This window comes from Papio anubis, chromosome 4 (genome assembly GCF_008728515.1).
Source record: "Papio anubis isolate 15944 chromosome 4, Panubis1.0, whole genome shotgun sequence".
Lineage (NCBI taxonomy): Eukaryota > Metazoa > Chordata > Mammalia > Primates > Cercopithecidae > Papio > Papio anubis.
In genome coordinates this window covers 9357193-9371077 of record NC_044979.1, presented here as the reverse complement: position 1 = coordinate 9371077, position 13885 = coordinate 9357193, and the positions used below count along the sequence as shown (strand labels likewise).

At 47.3% G+C, this 13885-nt stretch overlaps 1 protein-coding gene across 1 annotated transcript in view; it reads right to left on the bottom strand.

Moving 5' to 3' along the window:
- LOC101016527 (zinc finger protein 746) overlaps positions 1 to 13885 on the bottom strand; it is a 122216-nt gene that overhangs the window by 70768 nt on the left and 37563 nt on the right. The gene's annotated exons all lie outside the window — the stretch shown is intronic.

Genomic DNA, 13885 nt, shown 5'->3' with positions numbered 1-13885 from the left:
CCTTACAGGCAGGCAAGGGACAACAGAAGCCTGGGATTTAGGGTGAGCTGGTTCCCCAAGGCTCAGGAAGCTGCCCAGGGCAGATGGAGTCTCACCTGTGTGTCCCACTTCACACTGCAGCTGAGGGACCCTGAACACCCTCTGCTCTCAGTTTTATACCCCAAGGGCAATTTGGATCATTGGGCTAAAGCATAGCAGGACATCCTGTCCTAGGTGTGATGGGAACAGAGTCCAGGTTTAGGACAGTTCCTCCTCATCTCAGGACAACACACCCAGCACATTCTCTAGTTATTCTGAGAACTACAACCAAGAAAAGAAGGAAGCACTGGGTTGGTCAAGGCCATCCAGGGACTTGTCCTGCTGGGTCATTTAAAAAGCTTTTCTAGGATAATGTTGGCCTTCCAAGTGGTTTTCCAAGCTGATGTCTTTCCCATTGAGAGAAGAAGCTGTAGGCCTGTGGACTGCCAGGTGGGAGGAGGTTGGGGTTTAGAGGAAAGAGGAGAGCAGGAATGGGTTGTTTGCAGTGGGGCTGTTCCCATGGACTGACCAAGAAGAAATCGGGGTGCTGATGGGGCCGCACAGGTGCTTATCAGAAACAGTTATAACAAGTGAGGGGTGTAGCTGAAGGTAGTGCCTTGCACTGCAGGCCAAGCGGTCTCTGGTTCAAATCCATGTGCCTCCCACCCCCCTTCAGTTTTCTACTTACTGAACAAAAGCCTTTTCACCTCTGGGGTCTACTATACTGGAATCTTCCTGCAAGGAGAGAAGAGAGAATAGACGGCATAGAGCTTTGCCAGGAAGCTTCTCCAGTTTCTTGTAGGTCCCAGTGAACTTCTGCAGGCGACTCTGTCCCCTCATTAACCCTTATCCTCAGAGCCTTGAAATGGGCCCAATTGTCCCACAGAACTGATGTTTACGGTTTCTCTTGAATAAACCTAGAAATTGACCCTCTCAGTCTTGAGAAATTTACATTTGTGTTATCTAATTCCTTTCTCAGGAAACCAACCAGCAATCCTCCCAGAGAGTATCAAGAAACTGAAATTTACCAGATCCCCACATGTGGAAAGTGAGAGGCCAGACCCCTCACCCATCATGATTGCCTAGGTGACCACCTACTGCCTGTTGGCCAACTCCTCTTCCTTGCCCCTCCCTAATCCGTTTTCCCACATGTAGTTACATTTCTTCCCTGCTATGTAAACCCCTAATTTTAGTCAGTCAATGACGATGGATTTGAGACTGATCTCCTGTTCATCCTGTCTGTAGCACCTGGATAAAGCCTTATTCCCTGGCAAAACTCATCTCAGTGACTGGCTTTTTGTGAGATGAGCAGCAAGACCTAGATGGAACCCCTGGTGTTTCCGTAACAGCCTTGCAACTTGCACTTTCCCTGTGGGAATGCTCATCTCCACCACACAGGGCCATCCCCTGGAGGCGCAGGTAGTGATTTGACTCCTCTGGAATCCTCACCCCCAGGGACTGCATAGCATAGGGCCTTGCCTGGAGCAGATCCCATGGTTGCAGCTGCTCCCCCCTGAGCTGCTCTGGTAGGGTCTGTACAGACTGAAGGAACTAAAGGAAGAGTGGGCCGGGCGCGGTGGCTCAAGCCTGTAATCCCAGCACTTTGGGAGGCCGAGACGGGCGGATCACGAGGTCAGGAGATCGAGACCATCCTGGCTAACCCGGTGAAACTCCGTCTCTACTAAAAAGTACAAAAAACCAGCCGGGCGAGGTGGCGGGCGCCTGTAGTCCCAGCTACTCGGGAGGCTGAGGCAGGAGAATGGCGTAAACCCGGGAGGCGGAGCTTGTAGTGAGCTGAGATCTGGCCACTGCACTCCAGCCTGGGTGACAGAGTGAGACTCCGTCTCAAAAAAAAAAAAAAGAAAAAGAAAAGGAAGAGTGGTGAGGAGGGCTCCTAAGTGGCAAAATGACTGCCAGGGAAGTGGCTGTTACAGGCAGGGGTTTGTAAGCTACTTTCAGTCAGGAGGCCCCACATTATGCCCTGGGGCTACTTCCCTGCCCCTTGTGTTTATGAAGCCCCAGTATCTGCTTCATAAACACCAGATGTGCATGTAGGGGGCATCTGTTTCCCACCTGAGCAGAGGCTCCCAGTGCCCACTGGGGTGAGTGAGCTGCAGTGTCTTCTCAGGGAGGTGAACAAGGTGAACTGCTTTAACGCTGACCGTTGGAATCTGGGAGAAAGACCGAAAGAAGCAGTGGTTTCCTGTGTCTGAGTGAGTGCTCAATTACTCCTTGTGGCAGTATCCCGCGGATGACTGGTTGTTGCTTGCGGGCTTTCTTATTTCAAGTCAATAAAACCACATCCTTACCAATAGGGAGACATCTATTCAATTCGCTTCTGCCAGCGGTATCAGACTTCCACATGTGGGTTCGCTGCCTCGTTTTGTATTACTTGAAATTCTTATTTGGGACTCGGGAGACCTCTCTTGCCCAGCATGCCCTGCTGGGCTGACTCCATTCGGTCTCTCCATAGAGTTAAAATCAACAACAGCTAAAAGCAAAGATCTGAAACAAACAAAAAATAACTAATTTTTAAACAAAGAAAAAAAAGCAAAGATCTGAACCCAATTCTGCTTAATCCCTAGCAGATTTTTTCTCCCTAAACAAGAGTATAATAGTCCATAATAATTGTAGCTGCAATCTGCTTACTCCCATAAAACATTAGCCTAAGAGACAAACACTGCCGCTTTCTAAGGTGCAAGTCAATTTATTTTCAAGTTTTGAAGAGTGCGAAAGTTGGAGCCTCATGTAGGAAGCCTGACCTTGCTCTTGCAGAGCTACAGGCAGGAGCCGTGCAGGTAGAAGGAGCCTCAGCAGAGGCCAGCATCAAGTGCGTGCCCTGGAGTGCCTGGGGACGGGGAGCCTGGGGCATGGAGCAGGGAAGGTGGGGCAGAGAGTAGCAGGGGAACAGGATGCTAAAGATGGAAGGGCTTTATAGTCACCACACAGAATTGGGTTCCATGCAATGCAGCTCAGAGCTACCCTCCGTCCTTTTTCAGCTCTCCAGACTTCTTTTTCCCCTATGCCCTCTGCATCCAGGTCTCTCATTGGGCTCCACAACAGCACTCTGGCTGTGTACCCTTCCCTCCTCCCCACTTCACCTCCAGGCCACCTACCCTGTAGGTCCCCTCCAGGAATGGGAGCCCCATTAGACTAACACCTCCAGCCCCCATAAGCAGCTCAGGAGAGGGATGGGCCTGCGGGGCTGGACAGCCCTGAGTGTACCTGACTCTCCAGAGACCGCGGGCCAGGCAGAGGCCATGTCTGCTCTATGCCAGGATCTCTGATTTGGGCTGGCGGGAAAACAGTGCATAGCCCCCAAGATGACTGCCCTTCTCCTTTGGAGGAGCACTGGGCAATTTAATTAACTCTTACTTTTTTGAGGGCCCAAGACATAAAAGCTTCTTTTTGGGGTAACCCATGAATCTCTGGGAAGCTGCATTCATCTGGACTTTCCATTGAGACATGAGATTTGAACAATGGTGTGGGACGAGGGCCCATGTGGGGAGGAGGAAGAAGTGGGAGCTTGGGATGAGGCACGCATCCGGGCTGAAGTAGGCTTCATTAAGGTTCCACACTGCACACAGGTGACCCTGGAGCAATGAGGGAGTTAGGGGTGTTGACACCACACCCCGCGCCCCACCAACTTGCAGTCAGAAATGCGGATATAACTTTTGACTCCCCTGAAACGTAACTACTCATAGGCTACTGTTGACTGGAAGCCTTTCTGATAACAGACAGTCAATGAACACATTCTGTATGTTTGATGTGTTATATACTGTATTCTTACAATAAAGAAAGCTAGAGAAAAGAAAATATTAAGAAAATCATAAGGAAGGGAAAATTTATTTCCTATAGAACAAGTGGAAGTGAAGTGGATCATCATAGAGGTCCTAATCTTTGTCATCTTCACAGAGCAGGCTGAAGAGGAGGAGGAAGAGGAGGGGTTGGACTTGCTGTCTCGGGGGCAGCAAAGACAGAAGACAATCTGTCTGTTAAGTGGACCCACAGTTCAAGCCTGTGTTGTTCAAAGTCAACTGTAGTTTTACTTACAGACTTTACAGATTCAGGACCAGGCTTTCTGGGTCCAAGTAATGAGAAGTGCAGAACCATCTTTGCTGACTAAACCCAAGCCCAGCTGAGGGGCGCTTGGACTGGAAGCAAGGCCTCTTGGTCTGCACTCAGCTACTGCGCTCTGGCACTGGCACCTGGGCTGGCTGAGCAGTATCTCTGACTCTGGGAGCTGAGTCCCATGCTCTTGTTGCCTGCAGCTCTTTCTTCACACCCAGAGTGGCTTTGGTTTACTAACGGGTCTGCTTCCCTGCTAAGAGGACACCTTGCTTCCCTTTCAGTCACCTCTTCCGGCCGTTTCGGCCAGCGCTCCTCAGCCTGAAGTCTTCAGCTCCTTGGAGGGCAGGTGGATGGAGAAGCTAGAACCACTTTCTCAGATCTCACTTGGGCTCTTCTGGTACCTAGGGAGCTACTGTAATTTGAAAATCAGCTCACCCTCTGGGCGTGTCTCTCTGCAGAAGGTGCGTGCTCTAAGAGGCGGTTTGTGCATGTGTTGCTGAAGGGGACTTAGGAAGTGCTTACCTTTATTGGAGATGATGGGGAATCTTTCAGAACAGATATGACCACTGGGAACAGTGACCTATTAAGCTGATGGTTATGGAAAGCTGGGGTTGCCTAGAAACATATATGAAAGGGAGAGGTACTGTGACTTGGTGTTTGTTCCTCCCAGCAGGACCTGAATAATCCCTGGAGAGGGGGCTCTGCTGTTGGGCAGGCAGAGGCCAGGACGCTCTGGCCCAGTGCAGCAAACTCTCCACCCTAACATCAGCCTTGCTGCAGAGCCCCCTGCCTGTTCTGATGTGGGAAGGGGTCCTGATTACTGAGTGTGAATAGTCCTCTAACTGGGAAGATCTAGAGTTGTGAAATAATGTTCATTTTTTGAAACTGTGGCTTTGGGTGAAATTCAAACATTGCAGAAAGGTGAGACCTAAACATGGTGCTTACGCTGAGACTCGGCTTGAGGGGCCCACCTGAGCAGCCAGCCAGCCCCCACCCTGATGATATTGCCACTGGGTTACAAGGCATGGAGTGTCTCAGGCTCATCACAGGTAGGGGTGTGCAGTGAGAATAAAACAGGAGTCATGGGCTTTTCATGGAGATCCAGAAATAATCAGACAGCTGAGGCCTTTGAGGCCTCAAAAGGACTGTGACTTTTGACATCACCAACAAAGCTTTAGGACTCAGGCCTAGGTCACCCCTTCTTTACCAGAGTTCATTGATAGCCAACCTGATCAATGGTTGTTCTTCTATAAACACCTGTACCATATTACTCGTAGTTTCCGATCACTAAAAACTCAACATACTCATATCTTTTATGGCCATTCTTTGCGAGTCTTTTCATCTTCCCCCTCTGCTGTCAGCTCCTCTTCTCTTTCTTGGCATCTGTTATGTTAACCATCTTGAAAAGAGAGAATCTGATTGGTCATTATCCCTGTGTGGGCAGAACTGCAGGTCACTGGTTCACTTGTATATTAGCTGGGAAGAGAGGAAAACATCAAAGAAACTAATTAATACTCTGAGAAAAATATGAAAAAATATTTCATCTGTTAAACAAGGCACATAAAAGGGTCAATTATAGAACAATAACTTAGAAATTAAGAAAAAAGGATAGAAGATATAAAAATTAAATAGAAAATTTGAAAAATAAAGCTGAGGCAGTTTCCCAGAAAGTAAAATAAAACAAAAAGACAAAGGAAAAGATAGTAAGAGAGATAAAAATAAGAAAGTTAGAGGTTAAAACCAAGATGTATAAAAACCAACTAAATAGGCTTGGCGCGGTGGCTCACACCTATAATCCCAGCACTTTGGGAGACCCAGGTAGGAGGATCACTTGAGGCCAAGAGTTGAAGACCAGCCTGGACAACATGGTGAGATCCCTGTTTCTACCAAAAAAAAAAAAAAAAAAAAAATCAGCTGGTCACCGTGGGGTGTGTCAGTAAGCCTAGCCATTCAGGAGGCTAAGGTGGGAGGATCACTTGAGGTCAGGGGTTTAAGGTTATGGTGAGCAAGACACTGTCTCAAAACAAAAAAAACTAATAAAAGTCCCAGAAAGAGAACATGATGGAAAGGACATTATACAAGAACATTACTCATAATGAAAGGACTTGGCTATGCATTAGAAAAGATTCTCCAAATGCCCAACAAAATGAATAAAAAAAATCTTCATCAAGTATATCATAGTGTGATTACAGAATACCAGGACAAAAGAGAAGATCTTCAAAACTTAAAGAGTAAAAGAAACAGGTGATACACAAAAGATAGAGGATCACAATGGCACTTGACTTTTCTATAGCAACACTAGACACTAGAAGACAACAGAAACAATCCTTCACAATATGCAGGATTATAAGTTGAACCTAGAAATCTGTGTCTGTCCAGACTGCTAATCAAGTGTGTAGGTGGAATTATGGACATTTTGAGGCATGCAAGGTCTTAAAAAATTCACCTCTACTCACCATTCCCAGAAAACAACTGCAGGACATCCTCTGCCAAAATGAGGAAGTAAATTAAGAAACATTCAAGACGTGGCAATCCAGGAAAAAGGGACTTGCACACAGGAGACAGAGATGGAAAGAATGTCCTGGTAAGGGTGGAGGAAGTCCCAGGGCATGGGCTGAGCAGCAGACTTTCCAGGGCAACCAGCACAAACAGAGCAGGAAGCCGGAGAGCTTCTGGAAAACAAGAAGTGAAAATGTTAATTATCTAACAGCTTTTACAATGTGGTAAATTGATTTGACAGGCATTTCATGGAGCAATGAAAGGCTGTGGAAAATCGTAGATATTCCAAGAAAACCAAGCAGTTGAAAATGTGAGACTATCAGTAACTTGAGGGAAAAAAAAGTTCCATCAGAACTCTTAGTTCAGCTTAGGATTATGTACATTGGCCATAAACACTATTAACTAATCATAATAATTAAAACACGGAAGATAAAATTGAATAGAAAGTAAATATACAGCATTTTATCTAAGAAGTTGATATATGGTAGGTATACTGGAAAACAGAAAAGAAGGGACATGAGTGATAATCCTCACCTACAAAAATAAGTCAGCTAATGATGTCTAAATTTGATTAGACATACCATGCTATGACATACTTATATTACTTAAAATTATAGAGGCAAATAGACTAGAAGAAACAGTCAGAAGGGTGGAGAGTGGCTGCCTCTGGGTGGCAAGAGGAAAATAAAAAGGACTGAGGTTTCTTTTACTATAAGCTTTAAAAGCAATATTTGACTCTCAAAAATAGTTGCACAAGATACTTAGATAAAAACAAAAGTATATGTAAGGTTTAAAATAGCCTTGCACTGGGAATGGGGGTGGAGTTCAGGGTAGAGCTTTCCACACTAGCAGCGGAGTTTTCTGGCCAAAACCTGGACGAGCTGTGTGGTCCTCATGCTATGTTGTCTCCATGATGCTTCCCAGGACTGCTCTCTGATCCATGTCAGAGCCTGGGAACTTCCCCAACTTCGCCAACTGTTTCATGAACTGGATTTAATGCAAAGATCCCAGACTGAGAGATATCTTTATATGTCAGTATTGCATGTGTCTCAATTGTCTCCAAACTGCTATTTTGTAAACAAGAAGAAATCAGACATGTAGACCTAAAGGCTGTTCCAGCAGTAAACGGGAACACTCCTCCCAGCTGCTCCCGTCACCACAGACTGAGGGAAAGCGGGGAGATGTGCAGGTATGTGAGCAGGGGCTAGGGTTTGGGAATTGGGGATGGACTTTTCTGGGGTGAGTTTGTGGTAAAATCCGTTGCTGGTCTTACTCTCTAAAACCAAGCGGGAACTTTCAATGTGCTGTAGGACTGCTGGGTGTGATTTCCAACATGAAAGGTGCTTATTAAACAGTCATGACAAGTAGGGGGTATAGCTCAGGGGTAGAGCATTTGACTGCAGATCAAGAGGTCCCCAGTTCAAATCTAGGTGCCCCCTACTGCACTTTTTCTATTCATACAAGCTGTTATGTTCTTCACAGAAGCTGTTGGTCATATTCCAGTTTCTTTTCATCCATTCCACCTATGATTTTCCCTGGAACTGGAAGCTACAGCTCAGGCCTACCCAACTGCACCCTGGCTGGATAACTTCTCATCTCTTCCAGCACCAGTTCCATGGGTATCCCTCATATTCTTGGTATCCAGCTCCCTGCTCCCCCTATACATGTAATTTCTCCAGCTGTCATGCAGAATGCTTCTGGGTTTTTCCAGGGCAGACCAGAGAGTAGCACTACAGCAGGTTTCCCAGAAACAGACAGGGCATGGCATCCCAAGTTATCACCCTCCTGGCTCCTTCCCACAGCAGCAGTTTGTGCACTGGAGTTGTGGCCAGTCCTGGGGAGACACATCACAGCACGCAGCGTTCCCATATAGGGCAGATATTTCCCCCTGGAGAATTGGTTTCTCCCACGCCAGAGCTCACTCACACCCTTGCTTCAACCTTGTAGGCCAAAAGCCTGGCTCAGCTACTCTAACAAGGGAGATAGAGGTTCTGCAGTGCTGCCCCTGCAGACCCAACTCCTGTAGCTCTGCGAATTCACAGAGTGAATTTCAGCCCACTCTGTGACTGTGGCCCAAGGCTTCGAGGTAGGGGATTAGACTCAAGAGTCTGTTCGTATGAGATGATTTGGAATTCCAACTTGGTTCTGTGGGCCACAGGGAGTCCTGTGTGCTGCAGTGAAGAACCAAGTCAAGTCCTTTGTCTAAGGAGGTCCTTTAGGAGACATGATAGATACTGGTTTGGAGTTTGCTGAAAGACAAGGACAGGAACTGGTGTTATTTTTTGAACACCTACTATGCCCTACTATGTGCTAATATCATGCTAGGCAGTTTATCATCAGTTACCATATTTGTCCACTCTGTCTTCACTGCAGGAAAAAGGAATTCAGGCTGGGAGGTCAGATCAGAATCTGTGGACTGTTTTGGAGACCAGTGGCCAGCTCTTGGGTTAACTCCAAAAAACAATGGGAAATGACTGGGGGTTCTACAGGCAGTTTCCATCCTTTTCTCCTGTTCATGGCTCCATCCAGGGACAGGCCTGGTGAGCTGCAGAGCTGAGGGAAGGTGTCTAGCTGTGAATCACATCTGGCAGCTTCTAGAAAGTCCTGGAGGGAAGCCATCATTTAATTTTACAAAGCTGAGTGCTCCCACACTGATGAAAGGTATGAACTAGGTAACCTCAGTGTGCCATGGGGGTATAGCTCAGGGCTACAGCTTTTTGACTGTAGAGCAAGAGGTCCCTGATTCAGATCCAGGTTCTCACTTCTGTTAAGTTTAATTTTGGTAGAGAACTTTATCCACATATATCTTAGATTGGCATGAGCCACACTGATGTTCCTTCTATCTGTATGGGGTTTGCCTCCTTAATCCATTATAATCATCCAGATCCCCTGAAGGCTGCCTCATCTTGCAATCCCCCACCTCATTAGTACAGTGCACTCAAAGCAGGTCTCAGGAATTGCTCAGTAGATAGCCCTTCCGACCTCCCTAGCCACTCCCTCCATGCTCCTCCCCTCCAGCCTCTCTCTCCATCTTCCATCCCATACTCCCGGTCAAGGAGAAATGGTGCTTGTTTTGGTCCAGAGCCAGCCACAGAGTGCAGAGCTGCATTTCTGAATTCTTAGAATTGGCAGGCTAAGGTTTGAGGGGTAGGGACTTCAGTCTCATGAGGCTGTGCTAACAAGGACAAGTACAACTTGGAGGGGAATACTAGAGGAGGCTGAGGCTGTCAGGAGAGTCACAGTTGAGTCACAGTCATTTACTCACTAAATGTCACCTATTGAAGAGGCGCCAAGCAGTTTGCCCCGCTCTGGAATTACGAAGATCACATGTTCCTTGCATACATCTGGCAGCAGTGGGAAAACCTCAGAAGTTCCTGTGGGATGTCTGATTTCTATTCCAAGAGGCAGGCCCTCCTGGACACTCGCTGGGGCGTGTGAGTTGAGTGACACTTCGCATAAGTTACTCAGCCTCTGCTGGGCCTCAGTTTCTGCATCTGTCAAATGGAAGATAATAATCCTACCACCTCATAGGTTTCCTTGGTGAGGGTTTAAAGCACATAGAACAATGCCTGGCTGTGTCTGGTGGCTCATGCCTGCAATCCCAGCACTTTGGGAGGCCGAGGCAGGCGGATCACCTGAGGCCAGGAGTTTGAGACCAGCCTGGCCAGCATGGCGTAACCCCGTCTCTAATAAAAATACAAAAATTAGCCAGGCATGGAGGCAGGTGCCTGTAATAACAGCTACTCAGGAGGCTGAGGCACGAGAATCACTCAAACCCAGGAGGTGGAGGTTGCAGTGAGCCAAGACTGTGCCACAGACTTCCAGTCTGGGTGACAGAGGGAGACTCTGTCTCAAAAACAAAACAAACAAACAAACAAAAAACAACACCAAAAAAACAGTCAGGAGTCGGCATGGAGATCTGAAACAGGCAGAGATTTTTTAGTCTGCAGTCTAATGCACTAGATCCAAGCCGTTATTTGACATGTCACCCAACAGGGGAATGACCGTATTTTTCTGACTAGTCCCCTCCCTCCCTTCCCCTCCTCTCCATTTTCTTCCCTTTCCCTTTTCCTTACCTCTCCTTTTCTTCTTTCAAGCTGTCTCACTCAGTTCAGGTCCAGCTCAGACTGAAGTACAGTGCCATGATCATAGCTCACTGCAGCCTCCAACTCCTGGGCTCCAGCAATCCTCCCATGTCAGCCTCCTGAATAGCTAGGACTACAGGCATGAGCAACCATGCCCGGCAAATTGTTTTTAATTTTTAATTTTTTATAGAGACAGAGGTCTCGCTCTGTCACCCATACTAGAGTGCAGTGGTACAGGTCATGGCTTACTGTACCCTCAAACTTTTGGGCTCAAGCAATCTGCCTGCCTCAATCTCCCCAGTAGGCAGGACTACAAGTCAGTGCCACATGTCCAGCTCATTTTCTTATTTTTTAATTCATAGAGGTGGGGTCCTGCTATGTTTCCCAGGCTAATCTAGACCTAGGAAACTCAAGCAATCCTCCATGTCTCAGCTTCCCAAGAGCTGGGATTACAGGCATGAGAAACCATGTCCAGCCATAACTAGTATTTCTTCAGTGTTGAAACCACAGCTGTGACATTGCCATCTTACATAAGCAGGGTTGACCCACCCCACTGAAAATGTGTCTCTCTTTCTGCTGCCTACTCCCCTTCCACCAAGGCCACGGAACCCTCAGCCAGTAACCCTGCAGCCTCCTCTTCCTCATCTTTCTCCCTCTGGGTGAGAACAAAACTCCAGAGAGCTATCGACCTGTACAGAGTCAGCAGTCAACCCCCTCAATTAAATTTCTCAAACATTTAGTAACCAAGAGGCCAGCCTTTGTGGGAGGATAGAGATGAGTGAAATCTAGCACAAATCATCCCTGTTCTCTCTTAGAAGCTCTCGATCTAGTGAGGAAAAGTGATGTCAACAAAAAATGACATTAGCTGCGATAGAAAGCAGTGTGGACTATAGCCGGGACACCTCTGGATGTGGACTCAGTGACAGCTCTGCAGAGATAGTGAGCATCAGTGAGGTCTTGAAGGTGAGTGTGTGGGAAAGGTGTGCTAGACAGAAAATGCAGAGGAACAAAGATGCAACGTTGTTGGAGTGCTGTCTGGGTCTAAAAGAAAGACCGAGGTGTGTGTGCCTGGGTGTGTGTGCACCTGTGTGTGTTCGTGCCTGCAGGTATGCCTGCTTGCATACGGAGTAGATCGGAAGTGTTTTTGTGATGAGTGTGCAGAGCAGGGGGTGGGAGGACTGTGACTGCAGCCTAAGGCTTGGAAGTGGGTGACTAGACTGCAGACTTTGCACGTATGAGATGTTTTGGAATTCCAACTGTTCGTTTTTTGAGATGGAATCTCACTCTGTCACCCAGGCTGGAGTTCACTGGTGCGTTCTCAACTCACTGCAACCTCCACTTCCTGGGTTCAAGGGATTCTCCTGCCTCAGCCTCCTGAGTAGCTGGGATGACAGTCATGTGCTACCATACCCGGCAAATTTTTGTATTTTTAGTAGAGACGGGGTTTCACCGTGTTGGCCAGGTTGGTCTCAAACTCCTGACCTCAGGTGATCTACCCGCCTTGGCCTCCACAGTGCTGGGATTACAGGCGTGAACCACCGTGACTGGCTGGATTCTGAGTTTGTTTTGGGGGCTACAGGAGTCCTGTGCCCTAAAATGAAGCAACCAGGTCAGGTCACTTGTTTCAGGAGGTCATTTCGGAGACATTACAGAGAATGATTTGGAGTTTGCCAAAAGACAAGGACAGGAACTGGTGTTATTTTCTGAACCCCTATTATGTGCTAATATCACACTAGGCAGTTTATCATAAGTTATATTTGTCATAAGAAACTTATCTGTGTTTAAGAGAAGAAACTGAAGCTTACAGAGTTAAATAGCCTGCTCAGTGACACAGAGTAAGGAAACGAATGTAGAGGAGAAAAAGGGATTCCAGAGAAACTTTCAAGATAAAATATTATAGGACTTGGTGACTGATCAGACATAAAGGCTGAGGAAAATGTGAGAAAGAAGAGTTGAGAAATAAAAATTTCTTTTTTTCCAGAGAGCAATATAGCAGTAGCTACAGGGGAAAGCGCGCAATCTAACCTAACTTAGGATAGAGACTGAGCATGCTTTGGGTGGGGGAAGGAACGAGATTGAGAAAGAACTCAATTCAGTTATAGAGACAAGAGTACAGATGGGGTGATGTGCGTTGGAAGGAGACAGGAGAATGTCTTCCCTGAGACAGAAGGGAAAGGACTGAGAACAGAGGAAGAGAGATCTCCCTGTGGTAGGGTGCGAAGCCGAGGAGCTGAGGTCTGGCGGCTTTGACTCCCTCTGTAAAGCAGAGGGAACGCGTCGCAAGGACAGAGCGTGGGGAGACAGCAGTTGCTGATGAGCTGCAGTCTGAGCAGAGGGACTTGGACAGTACAAAGAGGAGCAGTGTCATTTTGTTGGAGCTGGGATTGTGTGCTGCTCCTCTCTGGAGTCCGCCTCTCAATGGGCACTGAGAACACTGATGTTCCCAGACACACTTGTCCCTGCCTAGGTCAGCACAAGGAGAGTGCCAATGATTTTACTCTCCAGCTCTTTATGTTTTTTTTTGTTTTTTTTTTTTGTTTTTTTTTGAGACGGAGTCTCGCTGTGTTGCCCAGGCTGGAGTGCAGTGGCCGGACTCAGCTCACTGCAAGCTCCACTTCCCGGGTTTACGCCATTCTCCTACCTCAGCCTCCCGAGTAGCTGGGACTACAGGCTCCTGCCACATCGCCTGGCTAGTTTTTTGTGTTTTTTTAAGTAGAGACGGGGTTTCACCATGTTAACCAGGATGGTCTCGATCTCCTGACCTTGTGATCCGCCCGTCTCGGCCTCCCAAAGTGCTGGGATTACAGGCTTGAGCCCCCGCGCCCGGCCTTTATGTTTTAATTCTATGCAGATCCTGGCTCAACGTGTCTAGGTCACTCTCAGGAGTAGACCAGGTTACTGGTTTCCTTGTGTACAGCCCACTTCTACCTTCTGTCAGTCACACATTAACCATCTTTTGGGTGATCCCCTCAGCGGAGGAATCCATTCGCTCAGGGGACTCTTGCAGATTTTTACCAGTTCACTCCAGGCTTGGCTGTGGTGGGAACCTCACCTCTAAACTGTGAGGATCTCTTTCTATAGTGTCCAAAATAAGACCATAAAGGAGATAAAAAGAAACTAGAACTTGCCGGACAAAGGAAATTTAATCAAAAGTGTTACCAGTATGAACATGGCATAGAATCCATTGTTACCAGTAAGAACATGGAATATAA